The sequence below is a fragment of the Garra rufa genome, chromosome 1 (genome assembly GCF_049309525.1).
Source record: "Garra rufa chromosome 1, GarRuf1.0, whole genome shotgun sequence".
In the NCBI taxonomy this organism is placed as follows: domain Eukaryota; kingdom Metazoa; phylum Chordata; class Actinopteri; order Cypriniformes; family Cyprinidae; genus Garra; species Garra rufa.
The window spans coordinates 99,503,169-99,518,671 of record NC_133361.1 but is presented as its reverse complement, the minus strand read 5'-3'; the positions used below and the strand labels follow the sequence as shown (position 1 = coordinate 99,518,671).

Below are 15,503 nucleotides of genomic sequence, written 5' to 3'. Positions count from 1 at the left end.
GGCGAAGCTTACCAATACAGAGTACTTCCGTTCGGCCTAGCTCTCTCTCCCCGAACTTTCACGAAGTGTGTGGATGCTGCGCTGGCTCCACTGCGACTCCAGGGCATCCGCATACTCAACTACATAGACGACTGGCTCATCCTAGCCAGCTCGGAGCAGTTAGCGGTTCAGCATCGAGGTGTTGTTCTTGCTCACATGAAAGAGTTGGGGTTGAGACTCAACGCCAAGAAAAGTGTGCACTCTCCACTACAGAGGACCACTTACTTAGGCGTGGTGTGGGATTCGACTACCATGCAGGCACGAATGTCACCTGCCCGTATCAATTCCATACTTACTGCAGTAAATGCGGTCAAGCTAGGCCAGTCACTCACTGTCAAACAGTTCCAAGTACTGTTAGGTCTTATGGCAGCCGCTTCCAACGTGATACCTTTTGGACTGCTGCACATGAGACCACTGCAGTGGTGGCTCAGGACCAGGGGGTTCTCCCCGAGGGGAAACCCGCTCCACAAGATCAAGGTCACGCGGCGATGCCTACATGCCTTGGCCATGTGGAGGAAACCCTGGTTCCTCTCTCAGGGTCCGGTTCTGGGAGCTCCTTGTCGCCGCGTCTCGCTAGTGACAGACGCTTCCCTTACCGGGTGGGGGTGGTCATGAGTGGCCGCTCAGCCCAAGGCCTATGGAGCGATCACCATCTCTCGTGGCACATAAACCGCTTAGAGATGCTGGCCGTATTCCTGGCTCTGAAGAGTTTTCTCCCAGACCTAAGAAACCGTCATGTGCTGGTCCGCACAGACAGCACTGCGGTGGTTTATTATATAAACCATCAAGGAGGACTCCGCTCACGCCCCTTATACAAGCTGGCGTACCGGATACTCCTTTGGTCGCAAGAGAAACTCCTCTCCCTGAGAGCAGTCCATATTCCTGGACATCTGAATGTGGGAGCAGACGTCCTGTCGAGGCAGGGGCCGAGGCCCGGGGAATGGATGCTTCACCCAGAGGTGGTGAAGCAGATCTGGAGAGTGTTTGGCCAGGCACAGGTGGACCTGTTTGCGACTCGAGAGACATCGCACTGTCCCCTCTGGTACTCTCTAGTTCCTCCAGCTCCATTGGGGCTGGATGCCATGGCACAGACGTGGCCGAGGCTTCGTCTGTACGCCTTTCCCCCGATCGCTCTGCTCCCGGGAGTTCTGGAACGGGTCCGCCGGTTTCAAGTACGGCTGTTACTAGTAGCCCCGTACTGGCCGGGCCGAGTGTGGTTCTCGGACCTAATATCTCTCCTCGATGGCTCTCCATGGGAGATTCCCGTCAGGAGGGACCTCCTGTCTCAGGCTGGGGGCGCAATATGCCACCCCCACCCAGAGAAGTGGAGGTTATGGGTGTGGCCCCTGAGGGGGCACAACTCATAGGAGCGGGTCTCTCAACCGAGGTTGTTGAGACCCTGCTCCAATCCAGAGCTCCCTCTACGAGGAAACTGTATGGCCTTAAGTGGAACTTGTTTGCGAGATGGTGCCACGAGCACCACCTAGACCCAGTCAACTGCCCGGTTGGTACAGTTCTGGAGTTCTTACAGTCTCGCCTCTCCGCAGGGCTAGCTCACTCCACCTTGAAGGTATACGTGGCGGCCATAAGCGCCTACCACGCCCCTTTAGGTGGCCTCTCAGTAGGTAGAGAGCCCTTGGTCATATGGTTCCTCCGCGGTGCACTCAGGCTGAGGCCTCGAGTGACACCAAGGGTCCCCACTAGGACCTGGCTGTGGTGTTAGAAGCTCTATGCAAGCCTCCATTCGAGCCCATAGAGGAGTCTACGAATCGCGTTCTCACAATTAAGACAGCGCTCCTACTAACACTCACCTCTCTCAAGAGAGTAGGGGACTTGCAGGCCCTCTCAGTGGCCCCTTCTCACCTAGAGTTTGCCCCAGGGATGGCCAAAGCCTTTCTGTATCCCAGGGTCGGGTACGTCCCGAAGGTCCCCTCCCTAGCACCGCAGCCGATAACGCTGCAGGCGTTCTATCCTCCTCCGTTCGCGGAGCCCAGTCACAGGAAGTTAAACTGCATGTGCCCAGTCAGAGCCTTAGACGCATACATCCACAGAGCTGCCATGTGGCGTAGAACAGAACAGCTGTTATTCTGTTATGGCCCCCCTAAGAGGGGGAGCCCGGCCTCAAAGCCAACTATTAGTAGATGGATCATCGATGCCATATCTACTGCGTACAAGTCCTCTGATCTCCCTTCTCCAATGGGACTCAAGGCTCACTCCACTCGAGGTCTGTCGGCCTCGAGGGCTCTGACAGCAGGTGTCCCAATACAGGACATCTGCAATGCTGCGGGTTGGTCCTCGCCCCTAACCTTCGTTAGGTTTTATGAGCTCGACCTCAGAGCCGCTCCAGGCTCGGCTGTACTCTCGGCCTAGTGCGCTCGGCCTAGTGCGCTAGGCCTAGAGGGTTAGCCACCTCCCTAGCCAGGAGGAGACTTCTCAAGGCGCATTCTTTCTGCGGAAAGAAGAGAAGTCATTTCGCCACTTAAAAGAGATCTGCAAATTCTACCCTTTTGTCCATGCAAGCTAGACAAAAGCTCTTCCAGTCCCTCTTGTCCTGGCAGAATCCCCAGACAAAGGACTAAGACCCCTCGTGAGCCCGAGGGCCGAGGGGTGCCTCTCGCACTGGCTGGCGAACCAGGCAGAGGTCACGGTTCTCGTGTGCCCGAGGGCCGAGAACTGCACAGCCCTCTTGTCCGCGGAATGCTAGACAATGGCTTTATTCTCCTCGTGCTCTGACGCAGGATGCTATCAGACCGAGTGTATTTCGGTCCCTCTGGTTTCTGGCTTTCCCCAGACCAAGGACTAAGACTCCTCGTCTGCCTTCAAATAAGGCCGAGGAGTACCTCTCGTTCTGGCTGGCGACCAGACAGAGGAAGACTACCATTCCTCGTGTGCCCGAGGGCCGAGGACTACAGGGCCTTCTTGTCCGCGTAATGCTAGACAAGGGCTCTCTCTTTTCCACCCTGGTTGAACAGACACTGCGCAGGGCTTGGAAATTATGAGGGCGTAGGTAGTCTCGTTCCCCATAGCGTTCCTGACGCGGCTCGAGTTCCCGGAAGGGAACGTCTCGGGTTACTATTGTAACCTTAGTTCCCTGAGGGAACGAGACGCCGCGTCTCGGACCATAATTCCCGCACCCTGCGGCGCTCGCTTCATTCCTAAAGAGCTGCCGCAGGTTTCAAACGCACGTGCTTTATACTTCCTGGTCACTCCCGTCATTTCATTGGTTGTTAGACACAGTTCAGAGTGCGGCCCGCCAATGGCGTTCCCCATAGCGTTCCTGACGCGGCGTCTCGTTCCCTCAGGGAACTAAGGTTACAATAGTAACCCGAGACGTTTTTTATGAAAAAGGTAACTGCTTACCTGTTATTATTTCTCTGCAGAGGAGTTGAGATGGAGGTGTCCTTCAGCTTCTGATTCCTTGTCTCGGGCGAATCCGGGTGCCCCCTCCAAATTGTTGGAAGTTGCCGGTATTCTAAGAATACCTACTTCCCCCCAGCTCGTTTATTCGCCCTTTAAATAAAACAGCTCGAGTCCGCATCAAAGTTTAAAACCAATTTAATAGTAAAGTCAAAGAGTGCTGAGCTCAGGATTCCAGAACAGCCAATATCAAATCTGACACCTGGGCAGTCCAGAATGTCTCACAAAGCTAAAATATGCATTTATATTCTTGATTCTGCAGGTCCCTCCTTCTGACATCTTTCAGCTTTCTCCTCCAATCAGGGCCTGTTTTCACCAATCGCTCCTGCACAGAAAAGAAAATACAGCCCCCACCCCATTCTTCTTCTTAGAGTGACCAAAAGTCTAAAACGACCTTCAAACAGCTACTGTTGCAAGGCTTCTTTTCTCCTACGTGCCTGTAAACAAAGGTTTCTCAGAAATGACATAAATGTAGAGAGTTCGCAACTACACACACATTTTACTAAACAGATTCTGTTAAACAGTGTCTTCTTTGTCTTTTTCATAAGCACAGAACATTCTGTTTTCTCATAAGCACAGAATATCCAAAACACAAATTTAAAAGCATTTAGAAAAAGTATTTTCTACACCGCCCACTTTTAAAATTTCTCTCGCTGTACTTCGATAACGTTGCACGGTAAAAGAGACATCTCCTTTTAAATTATTTTACAGACTCCTAAGGTCCACACTGAATACATTCTTACAAACCGAAACAAATAAATACAGCATACTGTATATAAAACGTAACATGTGCTAACGTGTAGGCTATATGGTAAGCATGCGGTCGTGCAAATTCAAACATTTAATTACGATTTCGTTAATATTCATGTTATCAAACGACGTTAATTGACGATTAAAAACAAATAAATCGCACTTTCAAACACTGTATTAGCGAGTATATTAATTAAAACTGACTTCCAACCTACCTTCTGTCCGAGTCCGGGGAGAAAAAGCAAATGGCGGTTGAGCAGAAATTTCCGAGCAGCAAGCCTGTGCGTCATGACGTCAAAAACAGAACGTTTGGCGCGGGGTCCTTAAAGGGAAATTTTACGTTGGCTGAAACTAAAATATTTAATTAAATTCGAAGTTGCGATAAATTTCTAAACATTTAAGTTGAAAGAATGTACAATTCTAAGTTACAATCGGAAAGCAGAATGTCAAGTTAAATAGACTCAAATTGTTATAGTAATCCAACTTACACCCAAGTTCACTTTTTAGAGTGTACCAAGAGCTGCCTAATCAACTTTGCTCCATTTGACTGAATTTAGGCAGACCATATACTCTTATACACTTCAGAATTCTTCTGGCTGCTTCTGTCCTCTGTCACGTCATTAATAAATACCAGTAACCCAGTGCCACTGGAAGCCATCACACTCCACCCTGTTTCACAGATGATGTTGTATGCTTTCGATCATTAGCTGTTCCAAGCCTTCTCCATACTTTTTTTTTTCTTCCTGTTATTCTGGTACAGATTGATCTTAATTTTTAGCCGCCCAAAGAATGTTTTGCCAAAATGCATCTAAAAAAGCCAGACCACTTCTGGAAAAATCTAATCTGGCCTTGTTTTTACCTTGTGGTGAGCCCTCTGTATTTGCTCTGGTGAGGTCTTCTCTTGATTGTAGACTTTGACAGTGACACGGCTACCACTCCCACCTGGAGAGTGTTCTTCACTTGGATGAAGGTGGTCTCCCACCACTGTTGTCCTCTGTGAATGTCCAGGCCTTTTTATGTTGCTGGGCTCACTACTGTTTTTTTTTCTCAGAATGGACCAACCTGTCTGATGCATTTATTTTGGTTTTGAAGCCTTACAATTGTCTGTTTTACTTGCATGCAGAGCTCCTTTGACCGCATGATGTGGGTTCAGAGTAGAGCTTAGATCAGGCCCAAAAAATTAAACCCGATCCTACCCGAGCCCGTGCACCTTGTGTCCGAGCCCGACCCAGTCCGACACATTAACTGTAATTATGAGCCCGAGCCCGATTTAAACCCGACTATTTTTTAATACATGAGCCGCTATAACAGACGTTCTCAACTACAATTCTAAGTTGTTTGAACTACAGAAATTAGTTTCGATTTATCTTAATGAAAAATGCAACAAGGACGAAGCATGTAAATTGCATTGTTTGTTTATTCAGAATGGATCGCAAATAGATCCGAATGAAAAAAATAGCCTAAAAAAATGTGAACAATGATAAACGCAGAAAATGAACAAGTAATTAACTTTGGATGGCATATTTAATAAATAAGATAAGTTTTAGAATATTTTTAAACAAAATAAATATTTTAAAGCCTATTATAAAACGTAGTGCAAAACAGCTTCATGACCCTAAAAACTAGATTTTTAGCAATGATCTAAAACATGCAAAACGAACAAGAACAAACTTGACCTAGTCTATAGGCATATAGCAAAATCAATATAAATCAAATAATTTGAAAACACAACAAATAGGCCTATTTTGATATTTTAAAATTTAGGCATTAGTGCAAAAACGCGGAGTCACATCGAGGGACAATGGGGATGGGTTAATGATGCAGGGTAGCCTACAATGAGTACACTCCAATAAAAAAAAATAACATACAAAATTAACAGAGTAACATCTGATTTAGACTAAATAAAAAAGTCTTATTAAACTGAGGTGATTCAAACACTACAGGTTGACGGCACGTGAGTTCTGATGGCTGCCTCCTGCCTGTGTATGAGCCTGTAGATGAAGTGCGGGAAATTGATTAGGCCAAGGTTATATGCTGCCTGCTATAGGCCTACATATAATGTAACCATTTTATAATAGCATATTAATCATAAAGTTATAGCTTACTTACATGGCTCTACATGTTGTCATGCAAGAACAAGATTGCGTCTACAGTAGCTGGTTTCAGAGTGGTCCTCCTCTGCTCTATTGTCCGGCCAGCTGCTCTAAACACCCACTCGCTGCTGCTGCTGCTTGCTGGAATGCAGAGGACGGATTTTGCCAGTCTGGCTAGTTTTGGGTAGATCAATTCATTGACTTTCCACCATTTCAGTAGGTCCCTGTCGTCGTCCATGGTATGCCTCTGTGAATTGTACACGGCCACTTCATCCTCCTCTGGTTCGTTATCCTCGTCTTGGTTCTATCACTCTGCAAAGTTAGAGTCTGTCCTGGGCCTGGCTGGTGGTGGTGTGAAGCCAGTACTGCCAGCCGCAGCAGCATCTTCATCCATAGGCAAGAGTAGGGTGCGAACGTGTGTATGTACTTCAGGTATCTCTTCAAGAGACATCATCCTCAATTTGTTGAATTTTGGCCAGAGGAAAAGAGCAACTTTGTGCAGCATGTTCACCTTGATTTTTTGCAATATGAACTCGGCATGTCTCTGGCACACAAAGGCTTGCTGCGGAGAGTCAGTGGGAGAGGGTTTGCAATGTTTCTTCAGTTTCTCAATCCAAAGGCAGACCAGATTTATGGTTGTATATTTATTGCCCTCCAACTCTCTCTGGGCATTATAGAATGGCTCCAAAAAGTCGGGTGCAATATTTTGGATGCGCTCAAGCTCACAGCGGGTCTCCAGCTTCTCCCATAGTTCTGGGAATATGTCCTGCACTGACTTGAGTGTGAGGTAAACTGTGCTAAATCGTGTTTCCCCCATCTGTAGCAATGTCTTCAATAATTTCGCAGCCAGGCCAGAATGTTTCAGATACCTCACGAGTCCTTTAGCAGCAGATAAAGTTTCTCCTATATCTGGCGCGTTTTCGTGCAGTGCGTCGGCATGCAGACTGTGGCAAAGGACAGTATTAAGCTAACTGAGACTTCTTGCAGCACCTGCATATTATTGTTCTTTTGTTGATTTTGATTGCTTACATTGTCCTCATTTGTAAGTCGCTTTGATCTAGATTACATTTACATTTAGTCATTTATCCAAAGCAAAATAAAATATACAATACAAGCAATACAAACTGTAATAGGTTGTAATGCTGGGTGGTAGGATGACCTCCACAAGCCACGCCCCCCTACAAATTCTTCTTTACTTGACAGGGCTGTATATTATACATATCAAATCTAACCATTGCATAAAAACCAAATGTGCTATTTATAAAAATTTACTGATGAAACGTTAACAATTTTCTTTTCATTGGCAATGTGGTGCACAACAGATGCTTAGGCTGGTTAAATTTTAAAGATGCATGCAAAAATTGAGAAATTATTTGATATTCCTTAAAAATGTTTGATATTTCTTATTAGTATTTTCAGAAGTACATTCTACCACACAATATAGCAATATATTTCTGTCATAACTTCTGTCATAAAGTTAAAACAAACTTTTATTTTGGCGGATTGTAGTGAAGAGCTTTGAGTTTGTGTCTGTATCGGACGATAGTTTTTTCAGTGAAATGGAGAAATCCTGATGCAGTGAGAGATCTTACTCTCTTACTCTCAAGAGTTGGAGATGAAGTTCATGTCCTCTTTATAGTGAGAGGGGCGAGCGTCATGCGTACTTGAGTGTGTACTAGTAGTTGACAATGAGGTGCTCATTCACAGAACAGGCAGATGTCAGAATAAAGTTGTCGTTGTTTTTTCGCTTTAGAGACAATCGTGACTTTATCGTGACTTGACACTTTGTTGCCCATTGATTTTTTCCTCCATCTCTGCACCGCTATATTACGGCATTTGAAAAATTCACTTCATATACCACCCAGCACCATTACGTTCTCATTTAGCGTGTGATAGGAAAAACTTTTCATACCTTTACAACACAATAAGTAATCATCACTTTAAATCAAACTTACCAACAGAACTTTGCTTTCGATTCTTGTGGCGAGCGGATTTGAGATGTTCCAGTGCCGTCTGTCGCCTCAGGTAATCGACGGAGTGCTGACAGGATTTACAGAACATCATCCCCCCATCCTCATAAAACTCATTACGGAATTCATTTGCTCTGTCCCGTGCCGTAATTTTTGCAGACAGATGACGTTTTTTTAACTCTTCAGCAGTTAGTTTGATTTTGGACATTTTAAATGTGTTATTGATCATAAGCTAAACTCTCACATACGTCACGTCAAACAGCGCAACTTCAAACGCGTTAGAGAGTGATGGGCGGGCGCTACAATCTGCGGAAATCTGCGGCCACGGATTCCGTGCGGGCCTAGGCATAAGGCACAGATCTCGACAGAAGCGGTCCAGACAAATTGGCGTCTGGTGATCATCATGGATCAATTTTTATGACTGGGAAAAAGAATCCCCTTGATTCTCTGGAATGTGGTAATTTCTGCAGTTTGTTTGGTGCTCTGTTCGACCGAGATCCTACAATGTATATGTGCCAAATGCCCCTCGACCGTCTACAAATGATCACAAAAGACATTTTAAAAACGTATAATGGCAAATACAAACATTTCTCTTACCTTCACACATCGAAGTTATGTCCTGGCGATGAAAACTTGAAGCAGAGGAAATTTGCTTGTCTCAGAAGAATAACGGCTCATGAAGTGACGCAAGCAGCAATGTGATTGGCTGCTATTTAACACATATTGTGTTGGAAACACTGTGTTGGATGTTTTCGTTTTTAACACACATTTAACACAAAATAACACAAAATGTGCTAAAATAGACAATGTGTTTGAGAGTGTAGTGTTGCTAATAAGGGTCAGACAGGTGGGGATGATTAACGAGACACAGGTGAACTGACTACAACATAATCACACACAGGGAAAAACTGGGTCACCTGGAGCACATAGGGAATCAAAACACAACAAACAGTCCTAGGATGTGACATTCCCCCTCGGAAGGCGCAACCTTACACCCCAGAGAAAAAGGCAGGGACAGGAAACGTTGGATGGTGACAAGGGATTACAAAGTCTAGAGGTGGTGGATGGTCATCAACTGACCAAGGCGGAGCTGGAGGGATAAGAGAGCCCAGTGGAGCTGGTGGACTGATGGGCCACAAAGGAGAGGAAGGAGCTAGGAGCCATGGTAAAGCCGCTGGGTTGATGGACGGGGCAGAGTCCAGGACTCAGAGACTAGAGGCGGAGACAAGGGATCCTCCAGCCACGTCGCTAATGGAGACCGGCAGACTCCCCGTGATGCCACCGCAAAGACGGTAGGCTAAGGTTGAGCAGAGGGGCTGCCAGTCTTCATTAGCGACGTAGTTGTAGGATCCCTTGTCTCCACCAAGGCAATGGCAAGTAATGGTGATGAGGTGGTGGCTGGGGTTTTGGATGCTCAAGGGGCTTAGGGATGTTGTGTGTGGGCTGGGCTCTGGGTTGGGAGTGGTTCTGGATTGGATTCTGTATCCACGTCAGTCCAGTGGTGTCGGGGAGGTCGATGGGACAATGGTAGTTAACCCCCATCCAGAACAGGGAGTTCAGTGTTGCATCATCAAAAGCTGTTTAAACAGCGAGCTGGCTGAACTTCAAAGCATATTCCAACAATGGAAGGTCTTTATGGGATTAAATAAATTTAATCGATTTCATTTATTCTTACTGTTCTTTAGAAGAGCACAGTCAAACTTTGACCTCTTTTTACCTTTTTAATTCAGACTCTGTGCAATGAATTGTCAGTTTTTCCTCAAAGGTGAAGAGGTGACCGTTGTTGCATGCATGTCACACTCTTTCTTGTTTGTTAAACAAATCATATGTCCAGGCATGTTTATCAGTGCTAATCTCTTACGTGAGCACTGCATCCTGCTTCCATGGAAATCTTTGAGCACTGCATCCTGCTTCCATGGAAATCTTATCTTTATTTTTTATCTATTAATGCAGAAATGTGTGTGTATTCTGCTTAATGTTACACCATAATTATTTTTGTTTTATATAGAACATGTCTATTTTACATTTAGTCACAAGCCTCCAGCAGAGTGACTGAATTTTCATTTGTGTAATTTCAGATGGAGGGGGTTTGTGTTTGAGAGAGTTCAGCTCCAATGTGGGCTGCGAAGGCGTGAATTGCTGTCTTTCATATGAATTGTCTGATGGCTCATGAGTGTTTCAATCTGAGAGCAGGTTTAGGCAAAGCGTTACACAGCAACACAGCTATTTTGGCAATACACATGTAAAAACATACCAGTAATAAAAGATTGCATTATTAATTTTACCTCAAATTGCACAGGGTTTATGCTGGTCCTTGACCAGCAACATGACCAGCTGAGGACCAGCATAAACCAGCAAAGGACCAGCTTTAACCAGCATAAACCAGCTAAAAGCAGCATCCCAGCACCAAAACATAACCAGCATATGCTGGGTTTTTTTCAACAGGGATAGCCTTCAATTTATAGATGTTAACTGCTATCTTGACTAGCCCAGGTAAAAAAAAAGTGCACTAAAATGCACTTTATTTAAGTATACTTAGTACACTTTTCAGTAATGTACTAAAAGTGCTCTATTTTCGCACACTAATTTTGTACTTAATGTACTAAAAGATAGTATTAAGTATATGTTAAGATAAACTTAATACCATCTAAGTGTACTCAACTGTGCTATTTTGAGACACCCTGAAATTGAACTAAAATGTGCTTTTAACATACTATATCTGTATTTTAAAAAATATATTTAGTTAAAACTAGAAATACACTTGAACCCTATTTTTAAACATTTATAAATATATTTAAGACTAATTTAAAGTATAATAGTAATATATTAAAAGAATATTCAAAATGTGAAAAAAGTGTGCTAAAATACACTTTAAGTATACTTAGTACACTTTTCAGTAATGTATTAAAAGTGCTCTATTTTCGCACACTAATTTTGTACTTATTGTACTAAAAATAGTATTAAGTATATGTTAAGATAAACTTAATACCATCTAAGTGTACTCAACTGTGCTATTTTGAGACACCATGAAATTGAACTAAAATGTGCTTTTAACATACTATATCTGTATTTAAAAATATATATTTAGTTACAACTAGAAATACACTTGAACCCTACTTTTAAACATTTATAAATATATTTATGACTAATTTAAAGTATAACAATAATATATTAAAAGAATATACAAAGTGTGAAAAAAGTGTGCTAAAATACAATTTAAGTACACTTAGTGCACTTCCCTAATGTACTTAAAGTGCTCTTTTTTCGGGCACTGATTTTGTACTTAGTATACTAAAAGTTATTCTTAAGTACTCCTTAAGATAAACTTAAGATCATCTAAGTGTACTCAACTGTGCTATTTTGAGACACCATGAAGATGAACTAAAACGTGCTTTTAACATACTATCTCAGCATTTCCAAAAATGTATTTTGTTACCACTTATAATACATTTGAAACATATTTCATAAACCTTTAAATATACTAATTATGCATAAAAAATAAACTTACTGATTATTTAAAATACAATAATAATATATAACAAATGTATACAAGGCGTATTTATAATGTATTGCCCACATGATTTTTATTAATAAAAAATACACTTATTAATTATTTAAAATACATGAATAATATATAAAAAAATGTATACAAAGCGTATTTATAATGTATTGGCCACATATATTCATTAATAAAAAATACATTTGTTGACTATTTAAAATACATGAATAATATATGACAAATGTATACAAAGCGTATTTATAATGTATTGCCCAAATATTTTTATTAATAAAAAATACACTTGATGATTATTTAAAATACATGAATAATATATGACAAATGTATACAAAGCGTATTTATAATGTATTGCCCAAATATTTTTATTAATAAAAAATACACTTGATGATTATTTAAAATACATGAATAATATATAATAAATGTATACATAGCGTATTTATAATGTATTTTTTATTAATAAAAATATGTGGGCAAGACATTATAATTACGCTTTGAATAAATTTATTATATATAATTGATATATTTTAATTAATTAATAAGTGTATTATAATGAATAAAAATGTATGGGCAATACATTATAAATACGTTGTCACGAAACGTGTAGGGAAGCAAAAAATAACGTCTTCAATAAAAAGTCTTCAATAAATCCTCAGGCAGAGTAACAATAGACAGGAATGGCGGGAGAAGACGCGCACACAACGAAGGAACATAGGTGTAACGCTTGTAGCCGGACAAAGAAACAAGGAAATCAAACAAACTTATAAAGGGGAGATAATTACAACAACAGGTGGAGGGGATCACACTAATGAGCAGGAAGACCAAAAGAGGGCATGGGAGAAACCAAACAGACAGTCCAATGGGGGAAACACTGGGAAAAACCAAGACAAACAGTCCAAGGGCGTGACATACACTTTGTATACATTTATCATATATTATTCATGTATTTTAAATAATTAAGAAGTGTATTTTTTATTATTAAACATATGTGGGCAATACATTATAAATATGCTTTGTATACATTTATTATATATTATTTATGTATTTTAAATAATCAACAAGTGTATTTTTTATTGATAAAAATATTTGGGCAATACATTATAAATACGCTTTGTATACATTTGTCATATATTATTCATGTATTTTAAATAATCAACAAGTGTATTTTTTATTGATAAAAATATCTGGGCAATACATTATAAATACGCTTTGTATACATTTGTTATATATTATTCATGTATTTTAAATAATCAGTAAGTTTATTTTTTTATGTATAATTAGTATATTTAAAGGTTTATGAAATATGTTTCAATCCTATTAGAAATGGTAACAAAATACATTTTTTGGAAATGCTGAGATAGTATGTTAAAAGCACATTTTAGTTCATCTTCATGGTGTCTCAAAATAGCACAGTTGAGTACACTTAGATGATCTTAAGTTTATCTTAACATATACTTAATACTATTTTTTAGTACAATAAGTACAAAATTAGTGTGCGAAAATAGAGCACTTTAAGTACATTAGGGAAGTGCACTAAGTGTACTTAAATTGTATTTTAGCACACTTTTTTCACACTTTGTATATTCTTTTAATATATTATTGCTATACTTTAAATTAGTCATAAATATATTTATAAATGTTCAAAAGTAGGGTTCAAGTGTATTTCTAGTTGTAACTAAATATATTTTTTTAAATACAGATATAGTATGTTAAAAGCACATTTTAGTTCAATTTCATGGTGTCTCAAAATAGCACAGTTGAGTACACTTAGATGGTATTAAGTTTATCTTAACATATACTTAATACTATTTTTTAGTACAATAAGTACAAAATTAGTGTGCGAAAATAGAGCACTTTTAGTACATTACTGAAAAGTGTACTAAGTATACTTAAATAAAGTGTATTTTAGTGCACTTTTTTTTAACCTGGGAGAATTACCACACTCAAAATCAGTTTAAGTGTTAGTGCTAATAATGCATTTATATTAAGTGTACTTAAGTACAACTTTTGGGAAAATGTACTTCTACTACGGTACATTACTAATAGATTTTTAATAAAATCAATTTAATGTAAACTTAAAATTACCACACTCAAAATCAATTTAAGTGTTAGTGATTATAATGCATTCACATTAAGTGTACTTAAGTACAACTTTTGAGAAAATGTACTTCTACTACAATACATTACTAATAGATTTTTAATAAAATCAATTTAATGTAAACTTAAAATTACCACACTCAAAATCAATTTAAGTGTTAGTGATAATAATGCATTCATATTAAGTGTACTTAAGTACAACTTTTGGGAAAATGTACTTCTACTACAATACATTACTAATAGATTTTTTATATATTAACTTATTTTAAACTCAAGATTAGTATGTAAACAGTGTACTAAAAATCAACTAATGTTTAAAGCATTTAAAGCACACTTTTGAAAAACACACTAATAAAACTCTTTTGGATGTTTTTTCTGTAGTGTACTTTATTGTAGTACACTAAAAAAATATTTAAGTATTACTGGTATTTAGTATACTTTTGTCAAGTGTACTAAAGTCCTACTGAAGTATAAACATACTTTTAATTAGTAAATTTATAGTGTATAACCATCAAACTTTTATTTAACACAAAAAAAAACAATGTACTAAAAATGTATTTGCGGGTATTTAAGTGTATTTTAATTGCATTTAAGTATATATTTTTTTCACCTGGGAGGCCTGGGCAAAAAAAAAAAAAAACTAGATTTTTCAATATATCGTTTTTTAAAATGTAGTCAATTCAAAATCGATTCTCAAAGGCCACGTATCAATTTTTTTCTATATTTATTTACATAAGCATTAAACATAAGATTTACATTAATCTTATTACTAGTCTAATCCACTAGGTGTCATCCCCTTATTTACCTTGCGCTATGTTACAACGGAGAGTCCGTTATTAATTTATTGCTTCAAAATGGCGGATTTAGGTGCGTTCCCAATATCAACCACACCTTCACATAAAAAGTCAGAGGTATGGAAGCATTTCACATTTCACAAGCAAGATAAAGATACAGTGGACAAGAACACAGCTTTATGCCTGATTTGTAACTCTTAAATTTGAGGTGAAATACTGTACAAGACATCACCCAGACATGCAGATTCTAGCACCCCCGTAGCCTAACAGACAACCAAAGTTTTCAGACACATTTGCAATGATTTAAGACCATTAAGCGTTGACGACGGATTCCGTTACATATTGAATGTGCTGGAGCCTCATTATTCTATTCCTAGTCGTAAACGGTCAAGCGAAGACATTATCACAAGACTGTACCATGAAGTGAAGGGAAACATTTCTCTGTTCCTTCAGCAGACAAAGTGGCCTCAAGTGTGATGGCTGGAAGTCATGGAGTCAAGACAGCTATGTCACAATCACCTGCCACTATTGACGTGATGACTGGGTTCTGGTTTTAAATGTGTTGCAGACCAGAGCTATGCAGGCTACTCACACAGGGGCAAAAATATGTGCATTGCTTTCAGAGGCACTCACTAAGAAAGAACTTCCGGCCATCTCTCGGTTGTTAGGTCGAGTCGAGGCACATAGTGACATTCTTTCACAGGAGCGCTAATGCTAACAAAGTTTTCAAAGAAAAACAAATGCTACTGAACCTGCCTTCGCAAACTTAAAATTGACGTGGTGACCAGATGGAACAGCACGCTCGACAGGTTTTTGGAGCAGCAGCCGG

The 15,503-nt window shown here is 40.2% G+C and overlaps 1 pseudogene; it reads right to left on the bottom strand.

The window, feature by feature from the left end:
- The window catches only part of LOC141322867 (uncharacterized), a 677,976-nt pseudogene that overhangs the window by 437,191 nt on the left and 225,282 nt on the right, over nucleotides 1-15,503 (bottom strand).